The 26,055-nt window shown below is 44.2% G+C and overlaps 1 protein-coding gene and 1 non-coding gene across 2 annotated transcripts in view; one reads left to right on the top strand and one right to left on the bottom strand.

Moving 5' to 3' along the window:
• The window catches only part of LOC124789943 (homeodomain-only protein-like), a 355,379-nt gene that overhangs the window by 36,158 nt on the left and 293,166 nt on the right, over nt 1–26,055 (top strand). The window lies entirely within an intron of this gene.
• On the bottom strand, nt 19,206–19,280 carry Trnak-uuu. Its single transcript has one exon. It is a non-coding gene; the product is annotated as a tRNA-Lys (tRNA).

Here is a 26,055-nt window from a genome sequence, read left to right as displayed (position 1 = left end):
TGCTTCGCGATACTTGCAACAATTCGACGCCTTGGGTTCTCTGTCATCGATCACCCTCCATGCATTCCCGACTTGGTCCCATCCGATTTCCATTTGTTTCCAAAGCTTACAAAACAACTTCGAGAACTTCGTTTTGGTAGTGATGAAGAGATGCAAGAATAGGTGAGGTTGTGGCTCCGTCAGGAAAATCAAACGTTCCGCTGTGACGGTTTCAACAAACTGACTATGCTGAGAAATACAAATGTATACTTGAAGAATAAAGATATAGAATGTTAATAAAGTTTTTTTTTCCTTTAAAAAGCCATAAGAGTTTTCACATAAATTCCGAGGCCTTACTTTTCAGCACGCCCTCGTATAACAATAGTCAAAGTGGACAAAGATGTCACAACGAATTCTTGCAACCCACTAATCTCTTCAGTAATTTTTTTTATTAAGTCAGGACCGCTAATTATTATAACATGTTTGTACCGCTTATATCAAAACGGTATTGCTTTCGAAATGTGGAATATTTAGAAAAAATTCGTTAAAGAGCTATAGAAGGTTTCGTATACATAAACGTCGATAATGATACACACGTTTTCACCAAAATATACGTATATGTGGTGCTCTGAAAGTCACTTGTATTTTGAGAAATCTGTGTTTATCATTGTTGACGGTCATGTACACAGAATCGTTTCTTATAGGTTTCGAGGAAACATTTTCTCTTGAATATTCTATATCTGACGATGGCAGTAACGTGCTGGATCAGTGTAAATATACCGTATTAATTAGCGTTTTTTACTTCACTAACTTGTATGGATGGTCTCTCAGACCGCTACAGTTTTTTGTCTTCTGATATTTCACACACCCCTGAGAGGTGAAGCGGGCTCTTCCGTGTACCTTCCTATAGGATCGCTAGCTACACGTGTCAGAAATCTGTCATTTGTTGCTGCAATTTATTTCTTATTTTTGGGCCCTGGGAGGTCTCACAGACATTCCGTAGTGTTTGTGTGTCATGTTTTTGTTGAACGTTATCGGTTCTCCGTGGTGAGAAAAGCTAGATCTTCTATGCAACGTTTTCAATGCGAGACGGATGTGGATGTTCAAGAATGCCTCAGTGAATCCTCAGATGTAAACTTCGATGACAGTGATAATGACCCTGATTTCTAGTCCTTAGTGATTCCGATATTAATTCGGAGAAGGAAACTGATGGTCATGAATATGTGACAGGTGACGACGATGGAGGAGCGTACTTCTTCGGTAAGAACAGAAAGATATTTTCGATGGAGAAAACAGAAGTCGCTAACAAGCGTAAGAACGAGACAACTCAACATTGTCTTGCAGCTGCCTGCACTGCAACAGATTCCGAAAAGTCTCGGAGAAAACTTGCTGTTTTGCAGATATGAGCCTCAAAATACAGTAATAATGTTTAGAAAAATGAAAAACATCAGCCTTTTGTTATCCTTGTTTGAAGTGGAAAACAAAATATCCGTGTGAACAGTGTGGTGTTCCGATTTGGTTGGATAATTTTAGGAGGGTCTGCTTGAAATGCTTGCAGGCCCAAATTAATTTTAATTAAGTTGATTCAGGGCCTCGGATGAATACATGAGGTAATTACTTTCTTCTTTATTTTTAAAATAAAAATGTGGCACAATTTCTCCCTTGATAGAACTATGGGGTGGAATAATCGTTCTAAGGCTGAAATGATGAGTAGTTAACTCAAAGCTGATTCCAAATGCCAGTTGTCATAACCGAAATTTATTTTTCTGTACAGTTGTGCTGCGAATCTGTAATGCTATCTCCCTGGTGATAATCTGCGAGTGAGTAGAGAGGTAACAATGTGCTGTTATTTTGGTAATAATTAAAATAAAAATAAACTGCAAATTTTGCTGTGTTTTAATTTTCAAAGTTTTTTAAATTTTGCATTTTTTAAAAAATTAAAATTCTCATAATGTCTGTTTCCAAGAAGTGTAATGAAAAACAGGAAGTCATGAAAATATATATTCACCAAAACAATGGTTTTAGACTTAAAAAATAAAAAGGCGGTCTGAGAGACCCGTCGATAGTAATTGTGTTTTTGACAACACCCATAGTAGCCAAGGGTTAATAAAAGAGGACAACGTTTTATTACGGTATATTGATAATTTTCACTTTTTGGACCGTCTGACTACAACTGAATGAAACGCAATTTTCGTGACACGCTTTTCGCCTTTATCCTCTGCAAGGCATCTTCAGTGGCCTGGAATACGTACATATTATAGTATGTAGTTCACATTTTGGGGCAATTTACCTATAGGTTATAAACAGTTCTGGTGGTTGGTTTTTACTATGATGCAGAAATATTTCAAGTTCTACTTACGGGTTGCGTGGACTATTTTCTACATATTATGTTTCTGTTCCATTTTTGGTGCCGTTCCTCCTCCTATAATTTCCACTTAGGGTTTTTTCCACATTTTACAGCACTAGGAACTGAACACTCGTTTTGATGCAATGTTTCGGTTTGTGTTGCCGACTGTGGGATGATATTGCCAAGGATCTAATGTTATTGCCAACTTTCGAGCTTAATTTGTGAAGTTTCTGTGATGTGTGTGTGTGTGTGTGTGTGTGTGTGTGTGTGTGTGTGTGTTGGTGCGAAATGAGAAAGTCATCACTGAAAACAAATATGTGACAAATGAGCGACGACACATCAGTAGCCGGCCGCTGTGACCGAGCGGTTCTAGGCACTTCAGTCCGGAACCGCGCGACTGCTACGGTCGCAGGTTCGAATCCTGTCTCGGGCATGGATGTGTGTGATGTCCTTAGTTTAGTTAGGTTTAAGTTCTAGGGGACTGATGACCTCAGATGTTAACTCCCATAGTGCTCAGAGCCAGTTCCTAGTGCTGTGAAATGTGGAAAAAAAAACAACAACCAAGTCACAGTTATAAGAACAGGAAGGCACCAAAAATGGAACAGAACCATAATATGTAGAAAACTGTCCACGCAACCTGTAAGTAGAACTTAAAATATTACTACATCATAGCAAAAACCAACCACCAGAACTGTTTTTAACCTATAGGTACATTGCCCCAAAATGTGAACTAAATACCGTAATATGTACGTATTCCAGGCCACTGAAGATGCCTCGCAAAGAATAAAGGTGAAACGCGTATGGCACGAAAATGGTGTTTTATTCAGTTTTAGTCAGGCGGTCCAAAAAGTAAAAATTATTAATATACCATAATATTACACGCAACTGATGAAGACAGGACTGCAAAAGTTGAAGGGCAACGTTTTGTTCCTCTTGGCACAGCAGTAGTGATGTGTCCGCATTATGAAGTTGCTGATTCATTGTGTACCTAGCTAGAATTTCTTAGTGCGACGCTCTGCATTCTGTTTACATATTACATCGCCGATACTATTCGAGTTCTTCTGCAAGGATGCTCTAAATAACAAAAGCAAAATGCTTTCGGTAGCCTCAGTCCAATTAGCTACGAAACATGGCGTTGTTGCAACACGCGGCTTTACGTAAGAGTGCAGTTAGCCGGGACGGGCGGTGGAGGCGGGATCGGCCTTACCTGTGGTGGTTAAGTGGTTACTGACACCGGAGGAGGGACCACGGCGAGTCGTCCCGCGGCTGCGCTGACTCAGTCAGCGTGACCTCCTTTGTTGCGAGTCGGCGGCTAAGCCGAGGTCAGCCCTGGGAACCGCAGCGCTCGGTTACGAAAGAAAGCCTGCGAGGCGCACCAGTTAGCAGCGCCGCCTTCCACGCAAGATCTCTGTGCGCCTCTTTACCATCAGGCTGTAACTGGCGTCTACAGATCCGTCGCTGTATTCTGTATATTAAAAGTGGAGCAGTGGTTCGTACAATGGACTCCTATTCCAGGAAAGCACGGTTCGAATCCGCATCTAGTAGTCCAGATTTACGTTTGTGTGCTCTAATGAATTCGTTGTCGACGCGACATTAAATTCTTTTTCTCGTTTTCCTCCATTCCCTTTGACCGCGTTTTATATTTCATTTCCTTGAAGCACGTCTACAGGATGGGCAAAATTGATCCGGAAAATATTTCTTCCACCTTGAGATAGGCACCGAGTGCGAATGGTGTAAGTTGAGGTGCAAGAAATAGTTTCCGGGTCCTTTCTATTTTGCCTTCCTTGTACACTAAAGAGCCAAAGAAACTGGTTCACCTGCCCAATATCGTGTAGCGCCCCCGCGCGAACGCAGAAGTACCGCAAACGACGTGGCATGGACTCGACTAATGTCTAAAGTAGTGCTGGAGGGAACTGACGCCATGAATCCTGCAGGGCTGTCCATAAATCCGTAAGAGTACGAAGGGGTGGGGATCTCTTCTGAACAGCACGTTCCAAGACGTCCCAGATACGCTCAGTAATGTTGATGTCTGGAGAATTTGGTGATCAGCGGAAGTGTTTAAACCTAGAGGAGTGTTTCTGGAGCCACTCTGTAGCAATTCTGGACGTGTGGGTGTCGCATTGTCCTGCTGGAATTGCCCAAGCCCCTCGGAATGTACAATGGACAGGAATGGATGCAGGTGGTCAGACAGGATGCTTACATACGTGTCACCTATCAGAATCGTATCTAGAAGTATCAGGGGTCCCATATCACTCCAATTGAACACACCCCACACCATTACAGAGCCTCTATTAACTTGAACAGTCCTCTGTTGACATGCAGGGTCCATGGATTCACGAGGTAGTCTCCATACCCGTACTCGTTCATCCGCTAGATACAATTTGAAACGAGACTCTTCCGACCAGGCAACATGTTTCCAATCATCAACAGTCCAATGTTGGTGCTGACGTGCCCAGGCGAGGCGTAAAGCTTTGTGTCGTGCAGTCATCAAGGGTACACGAGTGGGCCTTCGGCTCCAGAAGCCCATATCGATGATGTTTCGTTGAATGGTTCGGTTGTGGACACTTGTTGATAGCCCATCATTGAAATCTGCAGCAATTTGCGGAAGGGTTGCACTTCTGTCACGTTGAACGATTCTCTTCATTCGTCGTCGGTCCCGTTCTTGCCGGATCTTTCTCCGGCTGCAGCGATGTTGGAAATTTGACGTTTTACCGGATTACTGATATTCCCGGTATACTCGTGAAATGATCCTACGGGAAAACCCCCACTTCATCGCTACCTCGGAGATGCTGTGTCTCATCGCTCGTGCGCCGACGATAACAACGCTCTCAAACTCACTTGAATCTCAAAAACCTGCCATTGTAGCAGCAGTAACTGATCTAACATCTGCGCCAGACACTTGTCTTATGTAGGCGTTGCCGACGGCAGCGCCATATTCTGCCTGTTTCCATATCTCTGTATTTCGCTTGCGCACGCCTTTGCGTTCGCGTTCGACTTGGAGGTAAACTGGTTCGAATCCTCGAGGTGGAAGAAATTTTCACCGTCACTGTCTGGACGACAAGGGGAGGGGAGATGATGATGTAAAGTTCCTGATCACCGGACTCTGCACCGCTCTACGCTTAGTGGATTAGGCACAGAGTCTGTTCCATCTTCACAAATTGTCGGTCCGTCTCATGTTAGGTCTTCCAATAGCTCTTCTTCCTGCCGGTTTGTAAGCTGAGGCTAGTTTCGGTAGCCGTTTACTGTTCATTCTTTATAGGTGTTGTGGTGCTTGGTTATTTTGATTTCAGTTGGTTCATTTTTTTTTTAGTTTTTGTCCCACTGTTTCGTTTTCTTAAGTAATCTGTTCTTGAGAAGCTGTTTGTTCTTAGAAACTTCATTCCTGCACTTGTATTTTGCCAGATGTTCTTTTGCAAGTATGCGTCACTCTTCCTATCAAGTGGTGCTGGAAGAGTCATAGTTTTATAAAATTTTACTCTCGCTTCTTCTGTGGTCTTATTATTAAATACATTATGAATGGTGCCACATATATTTCCCGATGTAGTCAGTTTTACACCTAGATCTTTACTACTGGCTGGAACCATTTGACATTCCAAATAAGGGAAGGACGACACGTGTTGTGAACTCAAATTATCCCAATGATTTTGGATCGGTCCACATCTTTGCACCAGTATCATGGATTAAATTCCAAATTCCTTTAGAGAAGAGTAGGCTATACGCCGGCAGTGGGTTTCACTCTCTCCCTTCTCTGATTATCTAATATTTACACTCAACAGCTAAGTCTAGCACACAGCTTTCACACTTCTGAAAGGAAAAACACCATTGTGGGCGAAAGAAAGGAAAAATTTTTCAGTTAGGTGACCGAACGTACCCTTTGGGATTTTTGAGCCAACCGTATCATACGATAACCAATCATCGTTGTTGTTACTTAACAACACAGTAATGTCCGTAATTTAAGGGACCTTTGAGATTAGCTTAATATGCTCAGAATGTGTGCGCCAGAAGGTGTCCTGGTAACAGTGTGAGGCATGATGCAGTAATAGGGATGAAGGTAAATCTGTAAACCAGCTACGGGCCGAGTTTGGCACTTACCGTGTTTGCTGTGCCATGGGCTGCTGTACACAGGGTGTCCATACGGGGAGTGTTGCCCTCGCGTGGCAACGCAGAATTCATAATGGCTGCCCACACTATGGATCACCTTGCCTAACATGGCTTATCGTAACGGACCCAATAGCTGAACAAATGCATCGTGGAGATCAGCAGTGATTTATGGTGGCAGCGGAAGGATTGCAGTCCTTCGAGCTAATGCGTCCCCCGCATGTTGAAACGGATGTAAGTTCTTTGAGTGAACATATTATTTAGGGGAATGTGCGAATTTTAAAAAAATGCATAGCACTGTGCTTTCGGTGATAATGTTATTTATTCTGCTACCGGTTTTGGTCTTAAACCATCGTCAACGGCAGAAAAATTGTCGCAGATTTATCTCATTCCATACATGCTTAAACCATAATTGCAAATAAAAATGAATAATTGTAGTAAGATTACAATACGATGGCCCATTGACACGAGAACAACATGTGATGATCACATGTTGTCCTTTTGTCAATGGGCCATTGCATGGTAATCTTGCTACAATTGTTCATTTTTATTGGCAATTATAGTTTTCAGTAGCAACGTATGTCAAAGCAGCACGTATGACATGTGATAAATCTGCGATAATTTTTCTGCCGTTGATGATGGTTTAAGAACGAGACCGGTAGCAGAATAAATAACATTATCACAGACAGCACAGTGTTATGCATTTTGTAAAATTCTGCGAGTGAGTTGGCCACTGTACACACACGATACTCTTCTATGGGTAATACTCCTCCATCAGGTCATGATGTGTGGTCAGGCATTACCATTATGTTGGTCTGAGTAGTGGTAGCTGGTTACATGCAAATACAGATCCCAGTGTGTCGGTTTCCTGTAAACAGAGTGACGTGACGTGACGTGCCATATTGCGTCTCTCACACTCAGATGTCAACCAGTGACAGACAGCCGCCTTTCCCTACGCCAGTGGTGAGGTTTATGTACTCAAGGATGGCGTTGATGTGTTCGTGCTTGGAGCAAGGGAGATACGTATACCTCGGATAGAATGATAAATCGACGGTGGCTGAACACGGCTTCTATTTAGAACGGATCAGGCTGCTGTGCAGTGCTGTGGCTTTTGAGACGTACAATATAGACAGACCAGCTAAGCTCTGCTTGGGACTTGTTACTGGCCACAGTAAGTTCAAAATGGTTCAAATGGCTCTGAGCACTATGGGATTCAACTTCTGAGGTCATTAGTCCCCTATAACTTAGAACTCATTAAACCTAACTAACCTAACGACATCACACACATCCATACCTGAGGCAGGATTCGAACCTGCGACCGTAGCGGTCTCGCGGTTCCAGACTGCAGCGCCTAGAACCGCACGGCCACCTCGGCCGGCCACAGTAAGTCGTGAGCACTCCTAGCCGAGAGGCATCCGCGCTGTATGCGATGTACAGTCTGGTTGACCACGCCGGGACTCGCTCCTGGCTACTCATACTCCTACTCCCACTCTGCCTATGTTGCTGGAAGGGGACAGACCATCTTCGGCACCGCGTGTATAAATATGACACTGACGCCTTTTAGACATGCAGCTAACAAGCGTCAGTTCGCTTGTTGCACAACAACCCGTCCAGATGGCCATGAAATTTTCTTTCCCACAGCGAGCTGTGACTCTTTTTTCCCGTCTGTTCTTTTCTCTATTATCAAATTTTTTTGTCAGCTATCTCCATAGATCTACCATATAAATGGGAAGAATGTAGCGCATCACAGATCTGCATGCAGCCTGTGACTCATCTAGTAGGTTGGTAGTAGCTTATCAGAGGTGACAGCGAACATTTCCGTGATGGTCAACAAGCCAGCGCGGATGTGGGCCTACGTGTTATAAAAACAGATCATTTCGGCACATCCCTAGAAGCTGATGGGAGTGATGCGTATCGAAATGTAGCCCCATTTCGGAGAACACACCCGGCTGGCAACCTGAAAACTGCCACACAGTCCTGGAGCAGGGTTTTCTCTAATTCTACGAAATATCGCGGCTGGTAACATTCACTCCTAGCCTACTTCACACGGACTGTAATCGATCTCTAACTGGCCAGTGATAGTTCCACATGTACACCACTGGCCATTAAAATTGCTACACCACGAAGATGACGTGCTACAGACGCGAAATTTAACCGACAGGAAGAAGATGCTGTGATATGCAAATGATTAGCTTTTCAGAGCATTCACACAAGGTTGGCGCAGGTGGCGAAACCTACAACGTGCTGACATGAGGAACGTTTCCAACCTATTTCTCATACACAAACAGCAGTTGACCGACGTTGCCTGGTGAAACGTTGTTGTGATGCGTCGTGTAAGGAGGAGAAACGCGTACCATCACGTTTCCGACTTTGATAAAAGTCGGATTGTAGCCTATCGCGATTTCGGTTTATCGTATCGCGACACTGCTGCTCGCGTTGGTCGAGATCCAATGACTGTTAGCAGAATATGGAACCGGTGGGTTCAGGAATGTAATACGGAACGCTGTACTGGACCCCAACGGCCTCGTATCACTTGCAGTCGAGATGACAGGCATCTTATCCGCATGGTTGTAACGGATCGTGCAGCCACGTCTCGATCCCTGAGTCAACAGATGGGGACGTTTGCAAGACAACAACCATCTGCACGAACAGTTCGACGACGTTTGCAGCAGCATGGACTATCAGGTCGGAGACCATGGCTGCGGTTACCCTTGACGCTGCATCACAGACAGGAGCGCCTGCGGTGGTGTCCTCAACGACGAACCTAGGTGCACGAATGGCAAAACGTCATTTTTTCGGATGAATCCAGGTTCTGTTTACAGCATCATTATCGTCGCATCCGTGTTTGCCGACATCACGGTGAACGCACATTAGAAGCGTGTATTCGTCATCGCCATACTGGCGTATCACCCGGCGTGATGGTATGGGGTGCCATTGGTTACACGTCTCGGTCACCTCTTGTTCGGACTGACGGCACTTTGAACAGTGGTCGTTACATTTCAGATGTGTTACGACCCATGGCTCTACCCTTCATTCGATCCCTGCGAAACCCTACATTTCAGCAGGATAATGCGTGAACACATGTTGCAGGTCCTGTACGGGCCTTTCTGGATACAGAAAATGTTCGACTGCTGCCCTGGCCAGCACATTCTCCAGATCTCTCACCAATTGAAAACGTCTGGTCAATGGTGGCCGAGCAACTGGCTCATCACAATACGCCAGTCACTACTCTTGATGAACTGTGGTATCGTGTTGAAACTGCATGGGCAGCTGTACCTGTACACGCCATCGAAGCTCTGTTTGACTCAATGCCGAGGCGTATCAAGGCCGTTATTACGGCCAGAGGTGGTTATTCTGGGTACTGATTTCTCAGGATCTATGCACCCAAATTGTGTGAAAATGGGATCACATGTCAGTTCTAGTATAATATATTTGTCCAATGAATACCCGTTATCATCTGCATTTCTTCTTGGTGTAGCAATTTTAATGGCCAGTAGTGTAATTTCATTCAAACGTGTTCGTCTGCCATGGTGCTTCACTGTAACTGGAATACTGTATGTCAAATCCCTGGCAAGCAATACCTCTTTTCACTCGGATTGTTGCCTGCACACTATGGGATCATACTGGCTTGTGAAGTGTGTCACGTAAAATGTGCGATCGCACTATAATTTAGTTCGCAAAGGTGCATGATGAAACGATGTTTTTTCGTGGATCTCGAAGAATCATTAACTAGTAGACTTGAGCCTATCGGTACATAAGTCTCCCCTCCTCCGCTCCCCTCAGACAAAATAAATCAAGCAGATAGTACGGTGGCCGCAGCAGTCCATATTTCGAAGAGACCATTTGGAACTGTGCAGCGCTTGGAGTTCTCCAGAGCTTGAGAAGTTGACTCCTCGGAGTGCTACTGTAGTATTCAGCATTATACCTCTTCTCTCAGGATGAGATTCAAACAACAGTTAACTTAGGAGACTTATGCACAACTTGATGGCTAGGTACTGTAACATTTCTTGCCGGTCAGTTTTTGTCTTTCAGGTTTCTTCCACAACAGCTATTCAAACCACAAACTAGCGATTCGAGCGACACGATGGTTTTTATACTGTTATTTATTGATTTATTGAACATGATACGCCCTCTGTTACAACCAACCAGGCATTACATTCATTATATTAAGCATGCATATAATTTAGAAAGCAACATTTAGAAATTACTATGTTCTACTAAAAAACACACAGTTCACGTTCGTTCATGAAAAGTGCAATAATTAAGACAAGCTATAGGCAGGTATGTTCAAACTACGAGCGCTAGAAGAAATGGACATTAGAGAAGCGATGGAAGTCGGAGAGTAAGAGGAAAATAATAAAACAAAGTTAATGAAGATAAGGGGAAAAAGAAGTGATCTCACTGATCGAAAAACGATAGACAAAGAAGTGTAACTGAGAGAAGATGGGAGCAGTTGTCTTACTGTTTGATACAGGGAAAAATGGCCACATGTGTTAAGTTTTGAGGAAACGTCATGACGGTGACAGGAAGAAGTGCTTCACTTCTTTTCAAAAGCAACAGGGGGCTGAATTGTGCACAAGGCGCAAGGCAGTTTGTTACAGAGGCTGTGACAGCAGCAACAGAGAAGGAGTTGGTGAATGTTTCTGTTTTATGGATAGGTACTGGGGAAAATGGGACGTCATGTTTCGTTTACGATGAGGACCCGATGAAGCAGCCGCAGGAGTAGAGAAAGACACGAACAGATGAAACAAAAATTAAATTAAGTTATAGCTTTAGTGGAAATGCCGATGTGTTGCATTATACTCGACAGGAAAAACAAGAAAAAACGGGGAATGAGATAAAAAAAGAAATGCCGACTGTGTTTTCCTAATGTCCCCACAGTTACAGACGCGGAAACGGCATGTTACGAACATTCGTGGCAGGTGCCTTCGATATTTGGCAAAGTTGTGGTCCTTCCGTAATTACGAGTGCAGTTCACCTTGAATGCCGTGGATATCCTTGTTACCAGTGAGCCTTGCAACGGTCGGTATGCGATACTTCAGACTATTGACCCTCCACGCGGTTGCTACGCGCCAGACCACTAGATCCACAATGGACCGTCGAGTGATCCGATCCCCCGTGTGTGTGTGTGTGTGTGTGTGTGTGTGTGTGTGTGTGTGTGTGTGTGTGTGTAGGCGCGCTATTTTCGTTAGCGATACAAAATGCCGCTCTCAAGGGCAGCGCTGAAGCTTCCAGCGGCCCACAAGTGGCCTTTAACCGGTGTGGAAAACATCTTACGAACACGTGTGACGAGTAGGTCGAGAATGTATCAGAGGAAATTACACGCAGTTGTGAGGAAAAGAGTCGACTGCGTCTCTTCGTAATACTCAAATATGGACAACACAAACACAGACTAGGGAACAGAAAAGCAAGTGTGATTAAGTATTGCGTACCGTGTACCACTGGGTCGTTAAAATGGAGTACCTATTCAGTTTAGGCCCGAACGGTGTGAATGATATTGGCTGCGCAGTTTTAAAGGAATCTCAGGTTCTATTTTATTCCAACAAGGCAGCAAAGTTCATATCGGTACATATAGCAAAAAGATTTTATTACCTACGATGAAATACGGCAGAGAGATTCACATTACTCTGTGTGTTGTGTTGTCTCCCCCTTTTTCTAAGACAGAGGTGACACCAGAGAGGTTCACTTCTAGTTTATCACTAAAAGCAGCAAGACACCTTCTCTAATTAGCTCCGCCACTTACTGATATCAGCCGCGCAGGGTAGTCGTGCGGTCTCAGGCGCCTTGCCACGGTTCGCGCGGTTTCCCTCGTCGGAGGTTCGAGTCCTCCCTGGGGCATGGGTGTGTGTGTTGTCCTTAGTGTAAGTTAGTTTGAGTTAGATTAATTACTGTGTAAGCCTAGTGACCGATGACCTCAGTAATTTGGTCCCATAGAACGTACCACAAATTTCCAAATTTCTTACTGAGATCAGTCGTTATGTACCGAGTAACTAGTACGAAAATAACGTGGCGTACTGGCCCATATGAAGAGATGTTAAAGAGTGTTTATTTGGATGGTTAATATAATGATTAATTTCAAATAAATCACCAAAAGAAGTTAATTTGTTTGAATTACCTTCTTTCCCTCTAGTGTTTCTGTACTCTATTAGTGGAGAAGACAGAGGACCGAAGCATAACTAAGCTACCTGTAATATTCCTTGTCCCATAAAGTAGTCGACGCGGTTAATAATTATGAAATTTTATGAAGGCTTAAAGCGAAAGACGGTCAACCAAAAGAAAAAAAAATACCGAATCAAATAATCAGTCAGTGAAGTTGATAAATGGTAACAAAGAAAGAAAGGATATTACATAGAGAAATCTATATGGTCAGATAGAGATTTGAATTCAGATCATAGCTGGAGGTGTCTGGACCATTCCAGGATCTTTCCGCGCAGTGAATACTTTGACTAGTAGTTCTCCATTACGTTTAGGAACTATTCGTTTGTCTTCACGAGACATTTCGAACAGACGGCAAGATATTTTTATAATTATATCGTGTGTCAGTGGGGTTTTGTGTATAATACTGAAACCACTCTTATAAAACTGTTGTAAAATAATTATCTGAAGATGGCCACGATAGCCAGAACCGGTATTGGCACTAAAGCAAACGTCTTAAAAAAGCATTTGTGGCTCGCTGAGTTCTCTATCAACAATCTTTTATAACAGGCATTTTATAAACGAATTTAATATTATATTGGGGCACTTTTTTGAATCTTGTATAAAAGTTGTAATATATAATTTCCAGTCTATGTCGGTGGGCAGAGAACTTGGATGTTGTGGACACTAGAGCCAGTTTCCAGTATCCAGAAGGCGAGGGGCCTTTGTCAAGCCTGGAGGTGTTGAGTCGCCCTTCCCATAATGCTATGGGTTGTGGTCTGCGCCTGCTAGACTAGCTTAAGGGCTAGACACTTCCTCACGACGGCACTTTGCAGAATGGTGCTGTTAGTGGGAGTAGAAAGTGGTTAATTGAAATGATGCTGAAACTGATTTGTAGAAAGGTCTGAGAGTTCAAAAACATTTTGTGGACAGGTTTTGGAACTCATAAAATAGCAAGAAGGCTACCAGTCGTTGTGGGCGTAGTGGGAAATCTTGTGCCCTCTACTGGCACAGGTGGTGCTACACAGTGTATTTCTGATGTTGGTGGGCAGTGAACTCTGGCAATCAAAAACGTTATTTGTCAAATACTAGATGCGTAAGAAACCCATATGCGTTCCCGTCCAACGGTGTGGAATTCTGATTAGCCATTTGCGCTTTTCTGGCCGAATGGTGAGAGTTAGTGAATGATTACATCCTAGGTAGGCGGAACCTCGTGGCAGATCGCGGGGCGGATAAAAGTAACGGACATGGCTGGGTTTAATTGCAGCCAGTAGATTAATTTCTTTCCATGGAACGTTTGGGTTGTGCTGTTTTTAAGTGAGTTATTCCCCACTGACATTAAACTTCTCTGTATTTGTGGAGATTTTCGCGTAAGTTGCTAGGAGCCATTCAGAGGTCGTGTGAACTGATAGAGTGGTGCATATTCAATATCAGTTGTCACAAATGGTTCAAATGGCTCTAACCACTATGGGACTTAACATCTGAGGTCATCAGTCCCCTAGACTTGTTGTTATTGTGGTTGTGGTCTTCAGTCCTGAGACTGGTTTGATGCAGCTCTCCATGCTACTCTATCCTGCGCAAGCTTCTTCATCTCCCAGTACCTACTGCAACCTACATCCTTCTGAATCTGCTTAGTGTATTCATCTCTTGGTCTCCCTCTACGATTTCTACCCTCCACGCTGCCCTCCAATACTAAATTGGTGATCCCTTGATGCCTCAGAACATGTCCTACCAACCGGTTCCTTCTTCTTGTCAAGTTGTGCCACAAACTCCTCTTCTCCCCAATTCTATTCAATACCTCCTCATTAGTTATGTGATTTACCCATCTAATCTTCAGCATTCTTCTGTAGCACCACATTTCGAAAGCTTCTATTCTCTTCTTGTCAAAACTATTTATCGTCCATGTTTCACTTCCATACATGGCTACACTCCATACAAATACTTTCAGAAATGACTTCCTGACACTTAAATCTATACTCGATGTTAACAAATTTTTCTTCTTCAGAAATGCTTTCCTTGCCATTGCCAGTCTACATTTTATATCCTCTCTACTTCGACCATCATCAGTTATTTTGCTCCCCAAATAGCAAGAGTCCTTTACTACTTTAAGTGTCTCATTTCCTACTCTAATTCCCTCAGCATCACCCGTCTTAATTCGACTACATTCCATTATCCTCGTTTTGATTTTGTTGATGTTCATCTTATATCCTCCTTTCAAGACGCTATCCATTCCATTCAACTGCTCCCCTAGACTTAGAAACTACTTAAACCTAACTAAACTGAGGACATCAGACACATCCATGCTCGAGGCAGGATTCGAACCTGCGACCGTCGCAGCAGCGCGGTTCCGCACTGAAGGGCCTAGAGCCGCTCGGTCACAGCGGCCGGCTCAGTTCTCACATGTCGGAGTCTTCCTCGGAGTAGTTAGGTAGCTCTTTACAATGCGATGTAACATAAACTTAGAATTGTTCCTCGCATCCTACCTTTCAAAGTCTCCTATCTTTCCAATATGCCACCAGTAAATTGTTCTAACATAACCCTTCTGACTCCCTGTTCCAGTGTTGTTTTCGGGCGTCCCCTTCTTCCATTAGCTGCAGTCCGTACCATCATCATCTTAGGCCATCTGTCCTCACCCAAACGGCATGTACGCCCATACCGCCTGAATCGTTTTGCTTTGATTGCATTCTTTACAGTTGTGCCTAGGTCCACTCTCATTCAATTTTATCCCGTAGTATTGACGTAGAGCAACACATCGAAAATCTCAGCTCCATTGGCAATACGTTCCCCTTAATTCTTTCAGTTTTCTTCCATGTTCCTGTTCCATACGTTGCTATAATTTCTATAATAGTTTTAAATGACCTAATCTTCCTTTCTGATCTTATATGTGTGCTCCATAAAACTTCATTTAATTGTTTGTTTACTTGTCTAACGTGTCCAGTGCGGTTCTTAATTTGGCTTTTACTGGAGCCATCTTTGTTAATTATCACCCCGGAATATTTGAAAGTATTTTGAGTATATAGTATTTAAAATAATATAGGTGCTATCGTGCGTCTTTGTCGTAACTATTTGGTCATTAAATTTCTACAGATATTTTTGCACCTATTTCAATTCTACACAGCCGGCCTCCGTGGCCGAGCAGTTCTAGGCGCTTCAGTCCGGAACCAAGCTGCTGCTACGGTCGCAGGTTCGAATCCTGCCTCGGACATGGATGTGTGTGATGTCCTTAGGTTAGTTAGGTATAAGTAGTTCTAAGTCTAGGGGAATGATGACCTCAGATGTTAAGTCCCATAGTGCTTAGAGCCATCAATTCTACAACTTGCGCCATTGTATAAAGGACTAACAGCTTGAACTTATAAACGACTCAATCCATTCTCTTACATGGGAATGCTATTATAGGCTTCAATGAAAACCATATGTGTTTGCTAATCTTTGACCGCGAACTGTCATAGACAAAACATATTGTCTGTGCATGATCTTCTGACACAGAACCCATTCTGTTATTCGTCGACCCCAATCTGGGATTCTATTCTAGCGTTGATAATTTTCGCTACAGAGCTATAATTAACTTCGGAGAAGTGAAAAGTTTAACCCTGTCCCGTGGATCAAAGCGAGGCTGACGGCCGATATTTAGATTGATGTAATAGTTTAGCAGTGCATAGGATTAATCCAGTGTTTCCGAGTAAATCTACTGATCAATAGGTCGCGAAATTTGTTGCGCGCTATGCACGTCACCAAAGAGTGCAAGAATTGTGGTTGCATGCGCGAGTATGATTTCGCTCCTCCCTACGGAAGCTTTGAGGAAAGAAGAAAGGAAGTTGAAGCACACTCCTAGCTTAAGAAAGATTTGTCAGAAATCGTCGTCGGGCCTTACTGTGATCTCCTCGTGGATCGGCACCTACATCTCCCCTGGAGACCTTGCATGTAGGCCGCCCGGACGGCGTTAGCTTCCGGGAGACCGTGCGGCACTCCACTAGTGGCACAGTGAAACCTTACACGCGAACCGGCTCCGCGTAGGCGGTGCACAGAAACCAGAAGAAACCGCCACAGAGCCAACACCGGCGTACCAGGCCGCAACTCGTACCTGAGTGTGCGCCTTTCGCGTTTTAGGCGACGCCGGCAGTGGTGGGTCGGGATGGTGGGACGCCGAGATTGTAGGATGCTGTGAAAGCGGAGCGCGATCCACCAACATGTTTTGGTCACGGGCAGGTCACGTCCTAACCTCGCCCTTCTGACGTTCGCTACACGACATTAGTTCTATGCTCACCAGCTGGAGTCCCGCGTGGTCGTGAAAGTATGCTAGCCTGGCCACTATCTGTCGCTAGTACCATCCCTACCCGCAACGTTACGATTTCGTGCACATACCTCCACATAACAACCCCAGGACAACTCCATTTCATTTTTTTTTAAATTAGTGGTAACTTCTATGGGACCAAACTGCTGAGGTCATCGGTCCCTAGGCTTACACAGTACTTAATCTAACTTAAACTACATTACGCTACGGACAACAGACACACACACACACACACACGCACACGCACACGCACACGCACACGCACACACACACACACGCACACACACATGCCCGAGGGAGGACTCGAACATCCGACGGGGGGAGCCGCGCGAACTATGGCAAGGCGTCTGCCCGCGCGGCAATTCCATAGTGTATAAGATAAACCAGCAATTGCAGTATTTGCCTAAGAGCGACAACAAATTTATTTCCAGAATGGATTTTTCACTCTCCAGCGGAGTGTAGGTGACATTTTCTGAGCAAGTAAAACTGCGAAGGTGGATGCTGAGTCGTACCTGAACTACTCAGTCACAGAGAATATGTCCGCAAAAGGCAAAGGTTCCGGGTTCGAGTCCCAGCCCGACACACAGTTAAAATCTCCCAGGAAAATTCAACAAAATTACTTATATGCTGGTGAAAGGCCACTAGAGCCATTACGGGTACAAACTACGAGCTTTTCGAGTTGTTGTGGTCTTCAGTCCTGAGACTGGTTTGATGCAGCTCTCCATGCTACTCTATCCTGTGCAAGCTTCTTCACCTCCCAGTACTTACTGCAACCTACATCCTTCTGAATCTGCTTAGTGTATTCATCTCTTGGTCTCCCTCTACGATTTTTACCCTCCACGCTGCACTCCAATGCTAAATTTGTGATCCCTTGATGCCTCAGAACATGTCCTGCCAACCGATCCCTTCTTCTAGTCAAGTTGTGCCACAAACTTCTCTTCTCCCCAATCCTATTCAATACCTCCTCATTAGTTACGTGATCTACCCACCTAATCTTCAGCATTCTTCTGTAGCACCACATTTCGAAAGCTTCTATTCTCTTCTTGTCCAAACTAGTTATCGTCCATGTTTCACTTCCATACATGGCTACACTCCATACAAATACTTTCAGAAACGACTTCCTGACACTTAAATCTATACTCGATGTTAACAAATTTCTCTTCTTCAGTAACGATTTCCTTGCCATTGCCAGTCTACATTTTATATCCTCTCTACTTCGACCATCATCAGTTATTTTACTCCCTAAATAGCTTTTCGAGTATTGGACGAGATTCGTGACTGGATTGGGACTTCCTAGCAGGCAGAACTCAACAAGCAGTTCTTAATCCTTTGCGCACCAGCGGTTTCTGCCTGAAAGAACCATTTTACTACTACTACTACTACTACTATTATTATTATTATTATTATTATTATTTTTGAAATGTCACTGCCTTTGGCATGAAACCACCAATGATGTTACAAGACGGGGACATATAGTGGAAAATTGAGGTACTCCTACGAATGTGGTCCATTGAAGCAGTAACTTATAGCGTTCAAAGCAACAGTCGGCGCGGAGACTGTGCTACGTGGCTGTAGAAAATTGTGACGCAGGTATTTTTTCTTCTTGTTCTTTTTTAACAGCGGCCTTGTTAAGGAGATGACTGACAAAGTAACTGTATCAGAAGCTACTGCAACACAAATATGAGGCAATACTGCCGTTATTATGAGTGGTTTCGAAGTGAAACCACTTGGGCAGTATATAGTTTTGATACAAAATTTATTAAATTTTAAACCAATTTTTGCTTGTTATTTACAACTATAGTTTGTGTTAGATATTATGAGTTCATGTAAGTCTGAAGATGTGGGAATGCGTCTAGGAAAAATGCGAATTTGCTTTCAAATATGAGACATGAAATGGTAGGTAGTTGAAAACTATAAGACTTAGTGGTTCCGTAGTGAAACCGCCGCTTTAAAACAATAGATTGCTGACTTTTTTCGATTTCTTTTTGTATTCGTTACTTACTTTGATAATGAAGATTAATTATGTGAAAAATTTTAGAACTGATTTCTTTTTTTATGTTGCCGGGGTTAAGTGTTAACGGAACGAAATCGACAGCGTGAAGTTAATTTTGAGAGTACTCCAAGGGAGTGCAACAGGGTGTAGTGATGTTTACATGTAGCGTTAATAATTCGTTATGATTGACCACATTTTGAAATTTTTCCTCCGATCCTTGCAATAGTTACGTGTACGTCACGAATTACTTATATTTATTGCTTTGCAGGTTCGTCTTCTTCAGATACGAAATGATAATTAAATGGACACCCTAGCTGCAAACAGGCGTTGATGTACTTCATTGGGGACATGTTGAAAATGTGTGCCCCGACCGGGACTCGAACCCGGGATCTCCTGCTTAAATGGCAGACGCTCTATCCATCTGAGCCACCGCGGGCACAGAGGATAGTGCGTCTGCAGGGACTTATCCCTTGCACGCTCCCCAATGAAGTACATCAACGCCTGTTTGCAGCTAGGGTGTCCATTTAATTATCATTTCATTTCTAGCAAAGCTGCATGGTCATCCACGGTAACTGTTCTTTCGGGAACAGATACTACCGTCATATATTCTTCAGATACACTAGGGACGAGAACGTATAATACTTACAATGTTTGTCTTGAAGTCGTCATAAAGTACATTGTGTGATCAAAAGTATCCAGACACCTATTAGTGCACACGAATATTGGTTGTGTTGGCTCTGAGCACTATGGGACTTAACATCTACGGTCATCAGTCCCCTAGAACTTAGAACTACTTAAACCTAACTAACCTAAGGACATCACACAACACCCAGTCATCACGAGGCAGATTTGGTTGTGGTCACCCTTCGCCTTTATTGTGAGGTGAACCCTTATGGGGACTTCCAGTGAGGTGTCCGAATGTCTGTGGACGAATGGCAACCCACCAAGAGCTAACACCAGAGAAGATAGTGATGCTGGTAACTGGGGTCTGGAGCAAAATCGGCGTTCTAACTTAGCCCAACGATCAAGCAGTGAAGTGTACAGCAATCGGTGGCAAATAAAGTTGTTGCATACCCAGATTCGATCAACCTGTAACATTAATAGTCCAGTTTCGATTATGTTTTATATATACGCGATTTTAATGTTATCTTACATTTACTGCATTGAAGGTGGGCACCCAGTGACAGAAATCTTGACATGCCATAAACATTATTGGCGACTGATTGCCGTGCCATTTACTGCTTGAAAAAAATACTCACTGGGCGCATCTTCTTCTCCATGGGATCAAATCTGATCATCCCAAAAGTATCCAGGTCTTGACTCTGGACGGGCTTTTGACGAGCTGCTCGATCACTGTAATCCATTAACTCCCTACGCACAGTAATTGAGCTATCTGGACTGCTGGTAGCACTCTGGAACTCACTTGATTTCATGCGTTTTTTTCCGAACACCCACCGCAATGCTCGGTGGTCCCTGTCATTAGTACACGAGGTGTTCTTGGTCTTGGTTTCGCTGTAATTGTTGCTTCGGGTTTCCACTTCACAATCACATAAGCCGCTGTGGCCGAGCGGTTCTAGGCACTTCAGTCCGGAACCTCACTGCTGCTCCGGTCGCAGGTTCGAATCCTGCCTCGGGCATGGATGTGTGTGATGTCCTTAGGTTAGTTAGGTTTAAGTAGTTCTAAGTTCTAGGGGACTGATGACCTCAGAAGTTAAGTCCCATAGTGCTTAGAGCCATTTCAACCATTTTTTTGATCAGTTCCGCATTATATAAGGGTGTGCGGATACTTCTGATCGTATAGATGTTTATGATCGTGATGTTCACAAAATTTTTGACTTGGCAGGCGGTACAAGTGTCTCGTAGAAGGTTAAGAAAAAAAAAATGACTAAACTGGAAACTGGAGGCGACTTGAAGTCTGCCACCACGACCGGTTACGTCGACGCCGCTGGCCGAAGACTGGGGCTTTCTTACGGTAGTCAACAGGCTCGCAAAACTTTGAACCTCGATTTCTCTAAAACGCTTGTGACTGGTACTATACTAGAACAGCATTCGTTGTAAACGGTCCTGTCATTAACCTGACCACTCCCCAAAGGCTATGTTCGACGTGAACGTGTAATAAACATTCACATGTGGCAGATGGCATCATTGCCAGTGGAGGGTATATAATGAGTGTCGTCGTGGGGGGGGGGGGGGGGGGGCGATGGGAGGGAAATGCAGAAAACGGTGTGCGGACATTTGCCACGATTTTACCTGCTCCGAAGGGTTGGGTCCCTTGTCTCCCTCTCCCCCTCCTCATCGCTGTCGTGCAGTAACGGTACTTACTGAGCCTTTCCCCTGGTTTACTTAACATAGGACCAGAATCCCTTTGGATTTTCCGCCACATTTCCAGAGAGACTTTCGTTGTGGAAACTATTAAATGCATCTCGCATTGAAGTCCGCACCAAATTTCGAGCTTCAGTAAAACTTCCAGTTTTTACGTTCGTCTAAATTATACGCGACTTTTTCGGTGCTCCTGCAGCAGCTTTCTGTCGTGTTTTGTGTACTGTGGGGGATCAGTTCCGTCTCTTATTAACTGCCGCGCGGGATTAGCCGAACGGTCTAGTGCGCTGCAGTCATGGACTGTGCGGCTGGTCCCGGCGGAGGTTCGAGTCCTCCCTCGGGCATGGGTGTGTGTGTTTGCCCTTAGCGTAATTTAGGTTAAGTAGTGTGTAAGCTTAGGGACTGATGACCTTAACAGTTAAGTCCCATGAGATTTCACACACATTTGAACATTTTTTCTTATTAACTTATTTCGTATGAATCTCTCGAGTGCTGTTGATACTATTTCTTTGAATTTACATAGTTTGGAAGGATTGGAGACTGTCTCCTAGAAAGACGTCAACCGAATTTTTAGCTGCTTTTATAAATAGATATAGTTCGCGTTTAGTTTTGGTGAATTTCTTTGTTACGGAACTGAGCCTCACTCGACTATGTGTTCACTAATCCCTGTATCCGTCGTGATGCTCAGGATTATTTGTGGCTAAGAGGTGAAGTGTGTTTTCGTAACCATTTACAATATGAATGGCCTCGTGAATTAATTGTCCAAAATAATTTTAAAAAAGCATTTAGAACAATTACGGAAGTTGTTATCTATTTACAATGGGGTCTGAAAATGTATTTTCGTCAACATACTGAAGTTAGACTGAAGTCACTGCCAACTATAATTGTATGAGTAGCGTACCTATTTGTGATGAGACTCAAGTTTTCTTTGAACTGTCCAGCAACTGTTTCATCTGAGACCGGGGGTCAGTAAAAAGAGCCAGTTACTAATTTATTGCCGGCCGGTGTGGCCGTGCGGTTCTAGGCGCTTCAGTCTGGAACCGCGTGACCGCTACGGTCGCAGGTTCGAATCCTGCCTCGGGCATGGATGTGTGTGATGTCCTTAGGTTACTTAGGTTTAATTAGTTCTAAGTTCAAGGGGACTGATGACCTCAGATGTTAAGTCCAATAGTGCTCAGAGCCATTTGAACTAATTTATTCCGGTAGTCGAACATAACCTCTGCCCATACTAAGTCACAGGAACTATCTGCTTTAATGTCGCCTGTGAGCTGAATCACACATTACATTATTTTTCCTTAAGTTGTGCTTCTTGCTTCGCTTTCTCTGCGACCCTGTAAATACCAGAGCTAAACAATGTAGAACAACAATGTACGTTGCAAGTATAGCATTCCGTATTACTTCATTTCCTTATTTCTAACATTTTAAAATTGTACGTCAACTTTAGATGACATGCCAATCATAGATGTTCTTATCTCTATTTAGTGAACGTATTTTCAGTCATGTTTTGAACATTGTCCCGCTACACATAATTAACTAATGTTTCGCCGCAAGAGATAGGGGTAAATTAATATGGAGTATGTCGTTCTTCTTTTCAAACATTCACATTACCATTTCTTCTTTCCTTATTGTCTTTTGGGCATGCGGTTGTAGTTATTAAAGTAGGGAAAAAGAAATTATTAGCGTACATTCGCATTCTCTTTACATCGTTCCTTTCTTGTTGCTCCCCCGCCGATGGACTGTTTCTATCGCAATCAGTAAGCGTACAGACAGAGGTGTCTATATTTATACTTGGCAGAACTAATTACATACTGACATAATTGTCGGTATTGCTTTCGTTTCCCCAAAGTTTCTGAAAAGAACTTCTGTATTTCGCCAAGATGTCTAAGAAGAAGGTCCCTTACGGACTGGTTGTCTCGAGTGAGGTGTGGAGACGGCGGTTTGAAAGCGGACAGAAGTAGTACGAGGAAGGGCGTCCCTTACCTGAGGGGTCGCTACTCAAGCTACCTGGCGAAGGGGCAAGTGTGGCAAATGTCCGGCGTGGCAATTGTCCGGCATTCGCAGAAAACAGTTCAGTCGTTGTAATGCGGAAACGGACCGATTTATCTGACGTCCCAAAGGGCATGGTCCTTGGCTTTGGGGCCAAGGATGGAAGCGTTTCCGAAGCATCTAAGTTTGTAAACAGTTGCGTGGCCGCATGGTTAATGTATACCATGCATGGTGCGAAATGGCGCTTCTAAAACGGGCGCCGAGCATCAGATGTGCACCACGGCCATAGAAGAGAGGGGGAACCGAGATGTGTACGGGCGAATAGACGAGCAACTGTTGAGCAACTGACCGCCGAACTGAAACAAAGAGCTGCCACCAGTCTCTCCTCGATGACCGTTCAGTGAACGCTGGTGCCTGTGGGTCTCCGCAGCAGGCGCCTGGCTCACGCATCCATCCTGATCCTGACCGCTGTTTACCGGCGGCGAAGGTTGGAATTTCTTTGCCAATGCCGCAACTGCACGTCCACCGAGTGGCGACAGGTGGTCTTATGAATCGAATCAAGTTTTATGCTCTAACGGACAGATGGACGTTCCCATGTACGACTTGAAGCGTCTGAGCGCGAACGCCGTGCAACAATCGTCGGAAGGGTCCAGGCCGGAGGAGCGAACGTTGTTGTTGTTGTTGTTGTTGTTGTTGTGGTCTTAAGTCCAAAGACTGGTTTGATGCAGCTCTCCATGCTACTCTATCCTGTGCAAGCTTCTTCATCTCCCTGTACCTACTGCAACCTACATCCTTCTGAATCTGTTTAGTATATTCATCTCTTGGTCTCCCTCTACGATTTTTACCCTCCACGCTGCCCTCCAGTACTAAATTGGTGATCCCTTGATGCCTCAGAATATGCCCCACCAACCGATCCCTTCTCCTGGTCAAGTTGTGCCACAAATTTCTCTTGTCTCCAATTCTATTCCATACCTCCTCATTAGTTATGTGATCTACTCATCTAATCTTCAGCATTCTTCTGTAGCACCACATTTCGAAAGCTTCTATTCTCTTCTTGTCTAAACTATTTATTGTCCATGTTTCACTTCCATACGTGGCTACACTCCATACAAATACTTTCAGAAACGACTTCCTGACACTTAAATCTATACTCGATGATAACAAATTTTTCTTCTTCAGAAAAGCTTTCCTTGCCATTGCCAGTCTACATTTTATATCCTCTCTACTTCGACCATCGTCAGTTATTTTGCTCCCCAAATAGCAAAACTCATTTACTACTTTAATCCTCTCTTTTCGTAATCTAATTCCCGCAGCATCACCCGATTTAATTCGACTACATTCCATTATCCTCTTTTTGCTTTTGTTGATGTTCACCTTATATCCTCCTTTCTAGACACTTCCATTCCGTTCAACTGGTCTTTCAAGTCCTTTTCTGTCTCTGACAGAATTACAATGTCATCGGCGAACCTCAAAGTTTTTATTGCTTCTCCATGGATTTTAATTCCTACTCCGAATTTTTCTTTTGTTTCCTTTACTGCTTGCTCAGTATACAGATTGAATAACACCGGGGATAGGCTACAACCCTGTCTCACTCCCTTCCCAACCACTCCTTCCCTTTCATGTTCCTCGACTCTTATAACTGCCATGTGGTTTCTGTACAAATTGTAAATAGCCTTTCCCTCCCTGTATTTTACCCCTGCCCCCTTCAGAATGTTATGGTCTGGGAAATGTTTGCGTGACGTTCTATGGGTGATCTCGTCATTCTGGAAGGCACATTGGATCAGCATCTGTCCTTGAAGACCATGTCCACCCCTACACGCAATTTGTTTTTCCTCGCCACGATGGCATCTACCAGTACGAAAAAGCAACATGTCACGAAGCTTTCAGTGTACATGCGTGGTCCGAAGAGCACCAGGATGATTTTACTGTACTCCTCTGGTCACCAAACTCCCGGAATTGAAACCGAATCGATCGACTGTTTGCGCATTGTATCCTCACCCGGGATACCTAGCGCAGTTGACCGCGACATCGAGTCGACATAGCTGTACATGGCTGTCAGTATGTTCCAGAGCCCTATTCACACTGCCGGCCGCTGTGGCCGAGCGGTTTTAGGCGCTTCAGTCCGGAACCGCGCTACTGTTAAGGTCGCAGGTTCGAATCCTGCCTCGGGCATGGATGTGTGTGTGATGTCCTTAGGTGACTTAGGTTTAGGTAGTTCTAAGTCTAGGGGACTGATGACCTCAGATGTTAAGACACATAGTGCTCAGAGGCATTTGAACCCACTCACACTCTTCCTGCAGTATCGCAGCTGTCCGCGCTGCAAAGGGCGATTATTCAGGCTTTTGACAGGTGGTCACATTAAAGTGAGTGGACAGTGTACCTATGTAAGTATGTACTACATTCGTGTGGGAGACGACCTAAGTACGTGTTCTGTTTAGTGGCGTTTCCCTTGTAAGTCGGAAGTGCGAACTCCCGGTGGAGCGGCCACCTAGCACCTGACGTCAGCAAGCAGCGCGTGTGTGTGCGTGCGTTCTCCCACGCGGCACGCGTCAAAGGGAATGTGCGCGGCGAGCAGGTCTCGCGTGGGCCAACCTGTGGCGCGGTGGGCGAGGAAGCCCCGCCCACCTCTGTTTACGTATTCTTTTGCGGTCCGCGGCCGCTGGCACGAGCGAAGCCATCACTCACTCTCTCTCTCTCTCTCTCTCCCTCTCTCTCTCTCTCCTCTCTGAACGTTTCGTAACCTCTGTTTGGACAACTTCTATAAGTGGGTTCAAATAGTCCAAATGGCTCTGAGCACAATGGGACTTAACATCTGAGGTCATCAGTCCCCTACAACTTAGAACTACTTAAACCTAACCAACCTAAGGACATCACACACATCAATGCCCGAGGTAGGATTCGAACCTG

The sequence above is a fragment of the Schistocerca piceifrons genome, chromosome 3 (assembly GCF_021461385.2).
Source record: "Schistocerca piceifrons isolate TAMUIC-IGC-003096 chromosome 3, iqSchPice1.1, whole genome shotgun sequence".
Taxonomy (NCBI): domain Eukaryota; kingdom Metazoa; phylum Arthropoda; class Insecta; order Orthoptera; family Acrididae; genus Schistocerca; species Schistocerca piceifrons.
The sequence above is the reverse complement of the archived record's forward strand: the minus strand, read 5'-3'. Positions and strand labels throughout refer to the sequence as shown.